Consider the following 16,593-nt stretch of genomic DNA (forward strand, 5'->3'; position numbering starts at 1 on the left):
CTTCAAGTCTGTTTATCAATATGATCTTTAATTCTGTTCTGCAGTGGTTTGGTGAGACTCTTGTACGGAACAGAAATGCCCACATAATTACTGACGGGTTTTTTGCCTCCTTTTCTGTGGAGTGATGCCGACAGCCACACAAGGATTTGCTACCAGATCTCTGTATCTCCTGGAGAGTTCAGCTGGTATGTTCAGAGCAAAAGTAATGTGTAAAGAAGCAAGGTAATAAGTTGATGTTAAAGTGGGTTCACATTTGATTTTGTCCACTACAAATGGTTGAAAGCCAGTGACTCCGAAAACAACGGGTTTGTTTGTAAATAACTTTAATGCTACCAGTCACGATTTCGTTTCATTCATATTTTAAATGACGCCTTTCGGGAAATTATTGCCATTTTCATGTGTTTTTTCTCTTTGTGCTATCCAATTTAGCTGTAATGTTTTCGATGTGTGAGGTCCTGTTATGTTTTTCTGGTTTAAGCGCAATATATATATATATATATATATATATATATATATATATATATATATATATATATATATATATATATACGAAGGAGAATGAGTGATCTCAAATCCTTTCAACTCTTGTTGCAAGAACTCGCTATGAGAGGCGGGCCACAACAGACTGGCGGTGGCACACAGGACAATGTCAACATGAATGATCAGTCGGAGCCACAGCCGAGGTTAAAAGGATCGCGTCGGAACCGCAATAACCAGTGGTTCTCGCGCAATGACTCAAGTAGACGTCGGAATGGGACGCAAAACGTCGGGTCGTCCAATGGTGAGCTGGCCGATAACAGTGTAGAAATTCGCGGTCTTGATCACCGGCATAATGCGGCACGGAAAGAAGGAGATAACCGGGCCAACAATTGACTAGAGTCGGCCAGCTTTGGCTGCAATTCGCTATGTGATTGGCCTCCATTCTTGTACATGAATACTGAGGGCATCAAAGAAGATTTGGTGCGGGAGCCGGAGAACGTTTCCTTTATTTCGTACCCAGTGCTTAGTGTAAATGTTAGTGGTAAATGTATTCATTGTATTCTAGACACAGAAAGATACGTGTCAGTCATGAATGAGAACGTATTTGAAAGTTGCATGAAGGAGAAGGCGTGGCCCGGATCGCCCCTTCAAAGGACGAAAATTCTGGGCGCAATAGAAGGCAAGATAGTGCCAGCCACCAAACAAGTTTTGATAGATTTCATAACCTGTCAGTCGCTGCAGTATTAGGACTGGACTTACTCCATTTTTATCGTGCAAGCCTTAACATGGAAGGTCAACACGTGGAACTTAATGTAGCCATTAGACAGATGTACCTGACCATCGGGTAAAACGTACTCCTCAAATCGTACCGCTAGTCGCAGAAACATAAACATCTCTGCAAGAAGTTCTTTAGGTGTTCTGTGGCCCGTACAGAGTACGCCAGATCATCCATCAGAACGTGTAGAAATAAAAGCCCTGGGGACAAAAAGATCGCGAGGTATGCACCACGTAGCTAACCTGAAGAAGTTCAAGGAGCTGTAAACTAGCCTTTTCTCGTTAGCGTGGTTAGAATGATCTAGTGTAGTTGGTTGTTTATAGTGTCCTTGCATTCCCTTCTTGATGTTGTTTGTATTGGTTTGAATGTCACGGTTTTGGTTGACCGTTTTCCGTCGTAGGTGCTGGATTACGTTGGTTCTTACTGCGCGTTTCTCGCTCGATAGAAGAGGAGAAATCTTGTCTGTGACGGGAAGGGCTAGGAATTCGAGTCAATTAGCTCTGCGAGACGTGTGGAAACGTTCTGAGTGGGAATTATTCGTGTTGCCGGCCCCGGGTGTGACTTACGAGTGCACTAGTCCTTTTTCCAGAAAAGCAATGATGAATCGGAGACTGTCAGAGAGGATAACCCAGTGGAGCAGACGAGCTACAGTACTGAGCGAACGACAACAGGTACCGAAGCACCAACTATCCTAGTATTTATGGATTAATAATTATAAACCAGTAAGTAAACACTCCGACCGGTAAACAGACTGAACCTTTACCTAAGCTAGTTTCACTGTATCCCCTTGTGGTGTCTAGTGCTTGACTAGTTTTCGTACTATGTTTCAGATACCTAAGTTACTTGAGGTTCTATTTGTTAAACCCGCCATGATGCTGGACAGAGAGAGAGAGAGACAGAGTAAAACCCAACCTACAGAGGCCAGGCCCAGTCACGGCCTTTAAAGTAAATCTAGAGTGACAACTCAATTTAAATTTCTTTGGTAATGGTCAAGAGAATGACCCGGGAGTATGACATCATACTCATTATCCTCTTACATGTATATTGTTATTGCATGTGGACTAACGCTTGTAGTACAGGTGACAGAACTAACATAGTGCATGCTCTCACTAAGTATCATGTGTGACATCACCTTCCCTACCTATTACTTGTTTTTATGCTGCAGTCATGGTTATGCCATACCAATTGTGCAGCACAGCACAACAGGTAACACTTAATCGGACCCATTATTCCGAATGTATCTCATACTGCTCTAATGTCCTCATATCAGCTAAGGGTGTCAGATTAAGTAATATTCACAATGTTGCTGTTGAGTAGCAATGTAGTGTGTTAGGATTCTGATTTAAAAGTTACTTGCAGTGGAATATATTCCACCTTTTAGACCTATCAATTTTGTCTGTATAATAACCCAAAAATTATTTGCAGGGCTTGACACCCACAATCAGGTCCATATTGAACAACCACACACTATGCCATGGCAGCCTGGTGTTCATCATGGTGCATCAGGTGTGTGTAGAGTAAATCTAATAGAGATAGCATTATTTGAGTATAATGAAATCTGAAGGTATATATTTGTATTGATACTTTTATATTCTATTTTACTGTCTGCAATATAATGTAAAATTAATTTACAGGGCTGGACTTGAACCAGTTTGTTCCTGTGCAGCATGGTTATGCCACACCAAATGTGCAACACAGCACAACAGGTAACACATTAATGGATCCATTATTCCCAATGTATCTCATGCTGCTCTAATGTCCTCATATCAACTAAAGATGTCAGATTAAGTAATATTTACAATGTTGCCATTCGGTAGCGATGTAGTGTGTTTGGATTCTGGATTTAAAAGTTACTTGCAGTGGAGTATAAGCCACCTTGTAGAACTATCAATTTTGTCTGAATAACAACACAAAAATTATTTGCAGGGCTTGATATCACAATCTGGTCCATGTTGTGCAACAACCACACACTATGTAATGGCAGTAAGGTTATCATCATGGTGCATCAGGTGTGTGTAAAGTAAATCTAATGGAGATAACATTATTTGAGGATAATGAAGTTCTGATTTGATATCTGTATATTGATACTTTTGTATTCTGTTTTACTGTCTGCAATATTATATAAAATTATTTTACAGTGCTAGACATGAACCACATTGTTGCTGTGCAGCATTGTTACACCGCATCAAATGTGCTGCACAGCACATGTAACACCTGATGGAACCCATCTTATCAAATGTCTGTGGTACTGCGCCAATGACCTTATATTCTTTAACAATGGCAAATTATATATGAGCAGCACATCAGGTATGTAACATTGTTTTATTAATTAAGTAATCCTATTTATTAAAGTAATAGTGTTTCATCTGATGACTTCGTGTCTAATATATGAAGATACCATAATGCAAACTTTCTACTTTACTCGCCTTAGGCCTATACAGTTTCTAAAGTGGTAGTTGTGGAGAAGACAGAGTAGTAGTTGTAATTATATTCTTTCTGAACAGTAGAACTTCAGTGCAGTGTTTACTTGCAGTCTGGATTATGCCATGTTAAGGAAAAGTGAGGGAGGTTCCAAACATTTGGATCTTGACACTGATGTCAAGTCAGGCACCTTAGGATGCCACAAAAGCTGATGACGAGGACTGGGATACACTCAGCCTTATCTGGCCACCAGAAGGAGAGTGGAAAGAACCTTGGAATTCCATCACTTCAGAGGGGGAAATCTGGATCCATTCAGCTTCATCAAGCTTAGAGAATGGCCAGACAGGTATGTAATGGTACTGCAGTTAATAGGGCACAATATAAGGATGTTTTGATGCTGGTTTTTGCTCCAGTACGTCATTATCCACCATGTAAATTGTTATTATTTGGGAGCCATGTGATATATCTGAATTCTGATTATATGCTTACTTGCAGTCCGGACTATGCCATTATGCCATCTTGAGGACTAATGAAGGAAGTCCCAAACATTTCGAGCTTGGCACTGATGTTGAGTCAGGCCCCTCAGGTTGCCTCAAGAGTGAAGGACCTTATATCCACAACATCTGGACTTCAGAAGGCCAGGACTAGGATCCACTCAGCTTTGCCTGGCTGCCAGAAGGAAAGTGGAAAGGAACTTGAGCGGGCCGCTGTGGCTGAGCGGATCTAGGCACTTCAGTTCGGAACCGCGTGACTGCTACGGTCGCAGGTTAGAATCCTGCCTCAGGCATGGATGTGTGTGTTGTCCTTTGGTTGGTTAGTTACAGGGGACTGGTGACCTCTGATGTTAAGTCCCATAGTGCTCAGAGCCATTTCAACCATTTTGAAAGGACCTTGGAATTCCATCACTTTAGAGGTGGCGATCCGGATCCTTTCAGCATCATCAGGCTTAGTGAATGGCAAATCAGGTATGTAATGGTATTGCAGTTAATAGGGCACAATATAAGAATGATATTATACTGGTTTTCAGTCAAGTATATCATTAACCATTATGTAAATTGTTATTACTTGGGGGCAATGTGACATATCTGAATTCTGATTGAATGCTTACTTGCAGTCCGGACTATGCGATCTTGAGGACTAGAGGGAAGTCCCAAACATTTGGAGCTTGGCATTGATGTCGAGTCAGGCCCCATAGACTGTATCAAGAGTGGAGGACCTTATATCCCCAACATCTGGACTTCAGGAGATCAGGACTGGGATGCACTCTGCCTTACCTGGCTGCCAGAAGGAGAGTGGAAATGTCCATGAAATATCAGCACTTCAGAGGTCAGGATTGTGATTCACTCAGCCTCATCAGGCCTAGTGAAAGGCAAGTCAGGCGTGTAATGGTATTTCAATTAATCTGGCACAATATAAGTATTTTTTGATACTGGTTTTCAACCCAGTATAACATTTATTATTATTCACACTTTTGTTATTTGATAGCAATATGGCATGGCTGAATTCTAATTAAATCTTTATTTACAGTCCAGAGTGTGATGTATTGAAAGCAGATGGGAAGGACCTGATATGTCTCCACCATTTGGAGTTCAGGATAGCATTCCACCCTGTCCTCTACAGCTGCGTCAGGATCAGATTTGAGAGGAACTGCAATATCTGATCCCAGAACTAAAGACCACTCAGCATCTTCAGGAAGACTCGAGTGTGTGGAGGTCATGCATCTATAATAAGTAGAATTAGGGACTGAAATGCTGTTGGCATGGCTGGGTCACTACAGTAATGCTTGAAGTAAGTAACAATAATTCATGTAGTAATACACCAGATAACACTGCTTTTATCAAATTCCTATAATTTCCTCTATAAAACACAAAAAGTCATGACAAGTAAACATTTGTTAAACTGATACATTCCACATAATTATAAAGTGTCATATTCATGATCTGTGAAACAAATATTAATTTAATATCTAATGTGATCTGACGCGAATTTTATTTGCAGGTCCAGTCATCAAGAACTGGATTTCTGCAGCATCAACAACAGCCAGAGAAATACTACGTGCTCTTTTCATCTTGGTAGAAAACAGACTCCTCTGAGGCATAGACTTTCTTTTACGGCGCTTATCTGTTTGTCTGAAATAACCATTTTGGGGTCAAACAGCTTCTACTATTGCCTTTAAGGATAACGTAGTTATTTTGCCTAACTACAGTTCAGTTATACAAATATAAATTCAGAATTTCATTATAATCAAATAATGTTATCTCCATTGGATTTACTTTACACGCGTATGATGAACACCTGGCTGCCATGGCATAGTGTGTGGTTGTTCAACATGGACGTGTTGTGGGTGTCAAGCCCTGCAAATAATTTTTGGGTTATTATACAGACAAACTTGATAGGTCTAAAAGGTGGAATATATTCCACTGCAAGTAACTTTTAAATCAGAATCCTAACACACTACATTGCTACTCAACAGCAACATTGTGAATATTACTTAATCTGACATCCTTAGCTGATATGAGGACATTAGAGCAGTATGAGATACATTCGGAATAATGGGTCCGATTAAGTGTTACCTGTTGTGCTGTGCTGCACAATTGGTATGGCATAACTATGCTCCACAGCAACAATGTGGTTCATGTCCAGCCCTGTAAATTAATTTTATATTATAATGCAGACACAGTAAAATAGAATTTAAAGATATGACTATACATTAATATAAATTCAGAGTATTATCATACTCAGGTATGTTATCTCCATTAGATTTACTTTACACACACCTGATGCACCATGATGAATACCTGACTGCCATAACATACTGTGTGGTTGTTCTACAACATGCAAGTGATTTTTGATGTCAAGCCCTGCAAATAAATTTCATATCACAATTGAGGCAAAATTGATAGCTACTGAAAGATAGTATATACATATACAGTACTGCAAGTAACTATTACATCAGATTCCAAACACACTGCATTGCTACTGAACAGCAAAATTCTAAACTTTACTTAATGTGACATGTTTATTTGGTGTGAGGACATTATAGTAGTACCACACATATTTAGAATGATGGATCCCATCAAGTTTTACCTGTTTTGCTGTGCTGTACATCTGGCACGGCACGACTATGCTCTGCAGGAACATCATGATTCATGTCGAGCTCTGCATATAAATTTCAAATTATAATTCACACAAAGTTGACAGATACTGAACACAAACTCGTATATTAACCATGAATTACATTTTACTCTGCCAAGGTTCAACACATAAATGTATCTACTCAATAACTCGAAAATTGACACATAACCTCATTCAGAAGTGATTTTACTACTTCACATCTTTCTTCAGCATTTGGAACAGCCAGAGAAATATTACGTGCTGTTTTCTTCTTGATAGGAAACAGCCTCCTCTGTGGTATTAGCTTTCTTTTCTGGCCCTTATCTGTTTGTTTGAAATAACTGTTTCGGGCTCGAACAGCTCCTACATTTGCCTTTAAGGATAACACAGTATTTTTTGGCCAACTGCAGTTCAGTCTCAGTCATTCCACTGGCTATATTGGAAAACTCTGAAATAAGCTTCTGTCTCCCTTCTAACAAAGATTTTGGTGTTTTTGAAACATATTTTGTGCTTACTTCAGCTAATATTGCTGCGCTCTCACTGGTGGCATCAACATCAGTACCCAGTACCTCTGGACTTTGCAGAGGATTTTCACCGACACTGTCATCTCGGCAAACAGTGTGAATGTGCTTACGCATATTGAATCTAATACTGTAATCCATACATGTACAGTAATACCTATGTATGCACACATTGCAATCACTACATTTTAATTTGCACTCACAGTTGACTCTGTTATCTTTAACAATGTACACCTCTGAAGATGATGTGATGGCACTTCCCAACCACCATCTACCTCAGTGATGAGGTCCTTGTCCATTAACAAACTAGTTTTGTGTTTATTACGAATGTCTTGAACTTTTCTTGTAACCTTCCCTTTTACATTTGCTATAAGCCAGTCAAACATCTTGGCTATAACTAGGGACATTAGTGTAGATATGCCTTTGTCCAGTCATTTTATCTGTCTTGCATTACCATGTATTTCCTTTAACGTCCTATGCATACTCTCCACATGCATGTTGGTATTGAGACTGGCATACGTTCTGTGACAGTAGGCCAAACACTCCACATTTCCCTCATAGTGTGTTTTGAAGTATGAAGCAAAGTCTGATGTGTCAGGGTCACTACTGAGCTTCTGCAGTGCTTTTTGTAGTGATTCCTGAAACATACTTACATTTCTCAGCATTGACACTGATTTAATGAGCCGATACACCTCATTTCTTTTATCCAGATCTGAAATTTTCCGCTTGATATTAGTTTTCCATGCTCTGTCCACATGCCAGGTACAATAGAGTCTCATCTTAGGAGCACCTATTGTCCTGTTCAATGCCATACTGTATGACTCTGCCAAATCAGACATGAATACATTGGGGCAAATTGGTCCAACCTGTGATTTTACGTACTGCAAAAATATACTTAAAACATCGGCGTCCTTCCTGTTCGAAATTAGAAATGCACATGGGAATCCTTGCCTGAGATCATCCAGTACTAAGAGAGTGGTCACTTTGAAATCATACCCGTTAAGCCCATGGGTTCCATCAATACAGATACAAATTCTCCATATTTTGATAACATTTCACGTTGTGGTCTGTTCATTACCACTAATACAAAGTCCTCACTCCTCAGTTCTTGATGTTCACTAGTCGAGTCTTGTGGTTTATAGAATAACACAGACGGATTCTCACTTTCGTTCATTTCTTTCACCCAAGCTTCGACACTGATTGCATCATTTTTATGCCTGACCGACTTGGAGGAGAGGTTATAGCTTGCTGCAATGTTATATAAGTCTTGCTTGGTAGTCAAATGGATTCTCTGCAAGTCCGAATCCTGCAAACTTGTCCATACGTTATCTAGAACTTTGTCATACGGAAGTCCCATTGCAATATCTGTTGCTATGGTTTCCCGGTCTTTTTGACTCAGGGGCAGGTGCGTTAAACCTTGTTTGTGACCAATGTGGGTCGACACAAAATGTACTTGGTATGTTCCACCTTCGTGTACAGTTACTTTCATCTCTGCAGGGCACTTTCCATTCATTTTGTTGCTGCCTGTCAATTTAAGATGTCTTGTGCCTTTACCTTTGGAGATAAAGTTGCCTGACCGATGGCAGCCATAATAATGTGTGGAACTAGTAGACCCATGCGTTTTAATAAACTTTGAATGTGTCGTGCGTTCAGTGTCTTCTTTCCACTGCAAAAACTCGTCTTCATTTGAGAACTGCAGATCTTCGGAATTAAGTTGAATTTGATGAGCAGTTTGTAAATGATCTATCCAACCCTGTTTTGAACTACTTTGAAATGGGCACAATGTACACTTGAAGAACAACCCCCCTTCCTGCAAACCATGAATATTCCTTTGGTGGCGATACAAATTATTTTTAAGAGCAAAAATTTTGTCACACACATAGCACTGATAAGAAGCTACAGTAGTTCTAGTGGCAACAGGCAGCTCTTGTTGACGGTTTTTGCAAACATGCTGACTGAGATTCTTTCTGTAATTATACACTTGCCCACACACTTCGCATTTAAAAGCACTCATTTGACTTACTACCATTAATTGCTGGTTTAATTCAAGTACATGGAGCAAATATTGAAGACATGGGGGCTGGCCAGAGTGGCCGAACGGTTGTAGGTGCTTCAGTCTGGAACTGCACGACAGCTATGGTCGCAGGTTCGAATCCTGCCTCGGGCACCGATGGGTGTGATGTCCTTAGGTTAGTTAGGTTTAAGTAGTTCTAAGTTCTAGGGGACTGATGACCTCAGATGTTAAGTCCCATAATGCTCAGAGCCATTTGAACCATTTTTGAAGACATGGGTGTAAGTGCTACTCTGAGGTGAACAGACGGGAATTTGTGTCTGTCTTTCTGACAATTTTAATACAAATGATGGATACATCATAATTGCGCAAGATTTCTTGTAGCATAATTCACACAATGTATGTGTCCTCTGAAACATTATGATATAATATAACACAGCTGGAAATGTTATTAATTTTAGCTTTTTGAAACAGATAGGTATTTCCCATATTACTGCAGAAGTTGTGTTCTAATGCATGATGATTGGCATAAACATAAGAATGTCCCAATTGGACACTGGCGATAGATACTCGTGATGTTTTCCGTGTCTCTACTACTGCATTTGTGACCTACACAAGCATGTTTTTATAGGTTTGAAAACAACATCAAAATTGCTGGAGGTAAAGACAAATAGGAACTTTCAACTTTTAAGATTTATCTCTGTCATTTATAGTACTGTAAGATTGATTGTTCACTGTCATCATGGTACAAGCAGTATTTCTCCTTAAGTGCCCAATGTAATTATGTTTTTTGTATGTCTACTTGTAATCTGTTTCGGTAATACTTTATTATTCATGACACTTCTTTTTGTACTAATGTATCTGCAATTAAATGATTGGTTGTATATTGTCAGAGTGCTCAGTAAACTTTCATTTTGTACAACGTACAATGTATGTATCATGTCGTGATTTCATTGTACTGTTGGTACTGTATGTGTGGAATTATTTCATAATGTTCTAAATTGTACAACTTTTGATTGTTAATGTGGTGTACTATCCTAAGAAACAATTGGAATTGTGGCATGTAGTGTAACACAGTTTGTGTTTTCAAATATAGTTATCTGAATAATCAAATATACGTAGTTTGCTACATAATTTGTATGACCAGTGAGAGAATTTAACCATCTATGGTTGAGACTGTAGTTTGCAAAGTGTAAGGAATTCATTTGTGACCTTTGAGATTTTTTTAATGATTAACTGTTGACATTACTACCCTTGATGTGTCGGCAGCTGGGCCAACACCTTGTAGAATGAAGTGGCTGAAAGTGCACGCTAAACTAACGCAGACGGGCGTGAAGAACTGGAACATGAGACTTATTAATGAATAAGAAGAACAGTACGTAGCTGGAATAATATACTTAACTTTAATCTCTTGTTAGAATACATCTCTTGAATAGTAGTAAGCTATAAGCACTGATACAAATGGCGCCTTGCTAGGTAGTAGCTATGGAATAAGCTGAAGGCTATTCTATCAGTCTCTCGGCAAATGAGAGGAAGACTTGGTAGGTCTGGTCGCAAGCTATGTCGTCCGTACAACTGGGGCGAGGTCTAGTCCGTGTATTGTGACCTGCCATGTGGTGGCGCTAGGATTGCGATTACACAGTGGCGACACGCGGGTCCGACATGTACTACAGGACCGCGGCCGATTTAAGTTACCACCTAGCAAGTGTGGTGTCTAGCGGTGACACCACATTCCTCCCCCGCAAATCGGCGAACGGTCGTGAGATAAGGCTTCCGCCCGCCGTGGGGAGGACCCCATGTTGACGTATGCGATGAGGTGGGGAGCCTAACAACAGGCGAGGCTGTGCCACCCGCACCCGGCCATTCGGTCCGAGGGGAGCTAGGAAACGCCTGCAAACCTAGTCCAGGGTGCATGTCAACATGAGGTGTATGCGCACGTAATGAGACAGAAGGGTCGACCTCCATGTGGTCGGAGCACCCGACGGGCGAAGACGACATCTGGTCCGGAGCGGGCAAGAGGTCCATGGCGGAGGACGGCTGGTCACGGGAAGCGAGCGGCGGCGCGTGACCCAGGGAGGCGCCAGGCGGTTGCAGCGACGCGTCCTCTGCGGGCGGCGCCGGCGGCGGCTGCGGCGGCGGCGCGACGCCATGGGGCAAAATGGAAGGCAGCGTCAGCAACACCTGGGAATGAGGCGAGCCAGTAGATGGGTCCCCAAGGCGCTGACCTGACGGCTCCGTCGCTGAAAGCAGACGGGGAGCGGCAGAACCCAGGCGACGACAGAGGCGCAGCTGATTGAGATGCCGACGCACCTCACCAGAGGCCCCCAAAACCAAATACATCGCGCGGCCGAGGCAGCGAAGAATGCGCCCTGCGAGCCAACGCCGTGAACCGCGATAATTGCGATAATAGACAACGTCGCCAGGAGCAAAAACAGGAGTCTGCCGCTGCACAGGAACCTGATGCGGCGGATGCAGCAAAGACATCAGGGTACGATGAGGACGACTATGGAGCAATTCAGCCGGCGAGCGACCATCGCGGGGCTGAGAGCGATACGAAGACAAAAAGAGCAACAAAGCGTCCTCCCGAGAATGCGACTCTTTCAATTTCAACATCTGGGACTTGAAAGTCCGGACCAATCGTTCAGCGGCACCGTTTGACTGAGGCGAAAACGGCGCGGACGTCAGATGTTGAATACCATTGGCCTTGCAGAATGACTGAAATTCTGCGGACATGAATTGTGGGCCATTGTCGGAAACAAGAGTCTGCGGAAGACCTTCAATGCAAAAGATAGCAGACAAGGCTTGGATTGTGGCAGAAGACGTCGTGGAAGACATCCGGACAACAAAAGGAAAATTACTGAAAGCATCGACCACAACCAACCATCGAGCATTCCAGAATGGACCAGCAAAATCGATGTGCAAGCGTTGCCAAGGGGAAGTGGCGTTCGGCCATGCAAAGAATTTACGCGGCGGTGCGGATTGGTGTTCGGTACACGCCACGCAAGAGGAGCACATATTCGTAATCGCAGCATCGATTCCGAACCAAGTACAGTGCTGACGAGCAAGTTGTTTCGTACGCACTATACCCCAATGTCCTTGGTGAAGAAGCTTTAAGACAGAGGACTGTAACGAACGTGGGACGACGACTCGGGATTGATCATTATCGGAACGCAACAACAAAACACCACGTCGTACAAAAAGTCTCTCCTTGTGAGCAAAAAAACGGCGAACCAAAGGATCCTCGATCCGCGACTTTGACAAGGGCCATTGCGTAGCAACAAAACGCAAAACAGTAGCAAGGATAGGGTCAGCAGCTGTGGCTGTAGCGACACGACGAAAATCAATCGGAAACGATTCGACCACGTCATCGGTTTCCGAATCAATGAACATGCAAGCAAGTTCGGAAGAATCGAATGCTTTATCCTCAGCAACAGGCAAACGGGACAACGCATCAGCGTTTCCGTGCTTAGCAGTGGACCGATACAAAATATCGTAGCGGGACTGCGAGAGAAAAAGTGACCAGCGAATGAATTTCTGCGCTGTACGTGGAGGTACAGGCTTGTGCGGATGAAAAAGCGATGTCAACGGTTTGTGGTCTGTGATGATGGTAAAGTGACGACCATACAAGAAGTCATGGAACTTGGTAACACCAAACACGAGAGCTAAAGCTTCTCTCTCTATCTGGGAATAATTTCTTTGCGCAGATGAGAGCAATTTGGACGCAAAGGCAATAGGGCGATCATGCGAGCCATCTTTGTGCGCAAGCACAGCACCGATCCCGAAATCCGATGCATCAACCATCAACAAAAGGGGTTTTCGGGGATCGAATGGCGTAAGGCAAGTATTTGAAAGTAACGCCGATTTCAACTGGCGAAAGGCGCGTTCGCATTCCGTCGTCCAGACGAACGGAACACCTTTACGGCGTAAGCGATGAAGCGGAGCTGAAATGGAAGAAGCATTGCGCACAAACTTTGAATAATAAGTAATTTTACCCAGCACACTCTGTAGCTGTTTTAAGTCTTGCGGAGCAGGTAAGTCCTGTATGGCACGGAGGTGCTCTGGACTCGGATGTATACCTTGGGCATTTATGACATGCCCCAGGTAGGGTAAGTCCCGAGCAAAGAACACACATTTGTCCTTTCTCAAGCGAAGACCATTCTGACGCAATACCTGAAATAATGTTCGGAGATTTTGCAAATGTTCTGCTTCTGTCTTCCCTGAGATCACAATATCGTCCAGATAGTTCGCAGCAGTAGGGACCGACGCACACACAGTTTGTAAATATTGCTGAAACAAAGCAGGGGCGGATGCACACCCGAATGGCAGTCTTTTGAAGCGATACAAGCCAAGATGCGTGTTTACCACCAAGACGCGCTGGGAGTCTTCGTCCACAGGTATCTGCAAGTACGCATCTGCTAGGTCCAATTTTGAAAAATATTTTCCCGGGCACAGTTTGTCAAAAAGATCTTCCGGGTGGGGCAAAGGAAAAGTAGCAGTCACAAGTTGTGGATTCACAGTGGCCTTGAAGTCCACACAAAGTCTCAGTTTTCCGGAAGGTTTTGGCAAAATTACTAAGGGTGAGGCCCAGAGAGAAGCCTGCACACGTTCAATTACACCTTGAGATTCTAAATCGTGTAATGTTCTGGCGACCTCATCACGCAATGCGTGGGGAACATTGCGCGCTCTGAAAAATTTCGGTTGCGCGTTGTCTTTGAGTTCCAAATGTGCAGCATAGTTCTTAGCGCAACCAAGGCCCGGTGCAAAAATGTCTGCAAATTCGTCACAAAGACTAGAAACACTGGCGGAAGGCACAGTCTGATTCACTGATAGGACCTGATTTACTATAGACAAATTAAACAATTGAAACAAATCTAAGCCAAACAAGTTCACTGCAGTAGAAGAACGAAGAACGTAAAATGACACAAGTTTTGTTTGTCCCTTGTATGTTGCAATAAGGCTGCACTGTCCTAACACAGGGATCGGCTGTCCTGAGTAACTAGTTAACTTAACATTTGCGGCACGCAATGGCGGTTGGCCCAGTTGTTTGTACGTGTCGTGATTGAGCAACGAAACTGCAGCTCCGGTATCGAGCTGGAATGGTATCACGTTGCCTTCAAAGTCTAAGTCCACAAAAAGTTTATTGTCCTGCTGACGACAAGAGCGACTGTCACGTGCAAATTGAACTGATACAGGTACAGAAGCACTTGCGACTTTACGGGATTTCCTGCGACGTCGACACACACTTTGGGTGGGACGAACACAGTCACTGTTAGCTAAAGTGTCACTGGACGGGTGGGAATGAACTACATTAATGTCCATGGGCGAAGGTCCACGAGCCTGATTGTCCTGGGTTCGATGCCTAAAAGCAAATAGCTTGGCGTGACGGGCAATTTTCACGCGAATGTCTAGTTGCACACCGCGGGCATGATTTCACTGCAGTTGCTTGCGTACGCGGCGCACGTGTTTGCGAGCGCGGCTGCGAGGGGCGCGAGGGCCGCTTAGCGTCCCGTGCAGCGGGCCCGGCGGGCCGATTAATGTGACACACTGCTGGCGAAGTTTCAAATGAGTCCTGAGCAAAGTCAAGTGTGTCTTGCCTATCCAATATGTCTATCACTTGTTGAAGGGAGGGATTTACGAGTTTCAAAATCTGTTCCCGTATGCGAACATCAGAAACGTTCTGTGCTATTGCATCACGCACCATTGTATCGGAATATGGGAGGCCACATTCACATTCAAAGGCGCACTCCCTAGTAAGTCCTTGCAAAGTTGCAACCCACTCCCTATTAGTCTGACCGGCCGTACGTTTTGTACGAAAGAACGTATACCGTTTTGCAACTACATTTACTGTTTCTTTGAAATAGGCATCTAAAGCCGACAAAATTTCCTCGTAGGTCAGAGTTGCTACGTCGCGTCGGGGAAACAATTTCACTATCACACGGTAGGTAGACACACCGACACAAGAAAGCAAAAACGGCTGCCGCTCTTTACCTTGTATTCTGTACGCGGCGAGATGAAACTGGAACTGGCTGGCCCACTCAGCCCAGGTTTCGCACGTGGCCTCAAAGGGCCTAAATGGCGGTGCGACAGCGTTGTGGGGCTGCGGTAGCGATGAAGCGGCGGCTGCCGCATCGGTTTGCAGCGCACGTTGACCCTGGACGAGCTGTCCAAGGGCTTCCAATAACGCCTGCGTCTGCTGATTCTGCAAGCGAAAAAATTCGGACAGTACATCTGGAGATTGTGGCGAAGCCATGACACAAGCAAATCAGAGCACAAAAAGGGAAAAAGAACAAATCAGTCCAAAGCAGAAAAAACACTTTCTCTCGTCGCCATGTGATGTGTCGGCAGCTGGGCCAACACCTTGTAGAATGAAGTGGCTGAAAGTGCACGCTAAACTAACGCAGACGGGCGTGAAGTACTGGAACATGAGACTTATTAATGAATAAGAAGAACAGTACGTAGCTGGAATAATATACTTAACTTTATTCTCTTGTTAGAATACATCTCTTGAATAGTAGTAAGCTATAAGCACTGATACAAATGGCGCCTTGCTAGGTAGTAGCTATGGAATAAGCTGAAGGCTATTCTATCAGTCTCTCGGCAAATGAGAGGAAGACTTGGTAGGTCTGGTCGCAAGCTATGTCGTCCGTACAACTGGGGCGAGGTCTAGTCCGTGTATTGTGACCTGCCATGTGGTGGCGCTAGGATTGCGATTACACAGTGGCGACACGCGGGTCCGACATGTACTACAGGACCGCGGCCGATTTAAGTTACCACCTAGCAAGTGTGGTGTCTAGCGGTGACACCACAACCCTCCCAAAGATAATGGTATCCTCTTAGAACATCAGATATTGAGACCCAGGCTAAATGCACCTTTTCCCCATATTTGGTTTACTCTGTTGTGTTAGTAATTTATAGAAAGTTAATGATTCAATAAAATTATATCACTGAAGAATTTTCATTTTCATTATTGCATTGCCTGTCCTACATAATTAAATGCCATTCTCTGTGCTGCGGTGTCGATAAAGTAGTCATCCTAAATGTGTTATGTAACATGAATGTACTGAAGGCATAAACAAATTGAGCCTCTGAAGCAAATCTCATAGGTGGTTCACGATTTTATCCCCAGCACCTCCCTCCATATCTTTCTACATTTAACAGAAAATCAGCCCCTGGGCTGAGAGTATGAATTCTTCTCTATCATTTCAGTCAATAAAGGTCTTCCTGGAAGGTCTTGGAGAGAACCACTGGTTTGTTTGGAAAGATATGGATAG

Source organism: Schistocerca nitens, chromosome 2 (genome assembly GCF_023898315.1).
Source record: "Schistocerca nitens isolate TAMUIC-IGC-003100 chromosome 2, iqSchNite1.1, whole genome shotgun sequence".
Classification (NCBI taxonomy): Eukaryota; Metazoa; Arthropoda; class Insecta; order Orthoptera; family Acrididae; genus Schistocerca; species Schistocerca nitens.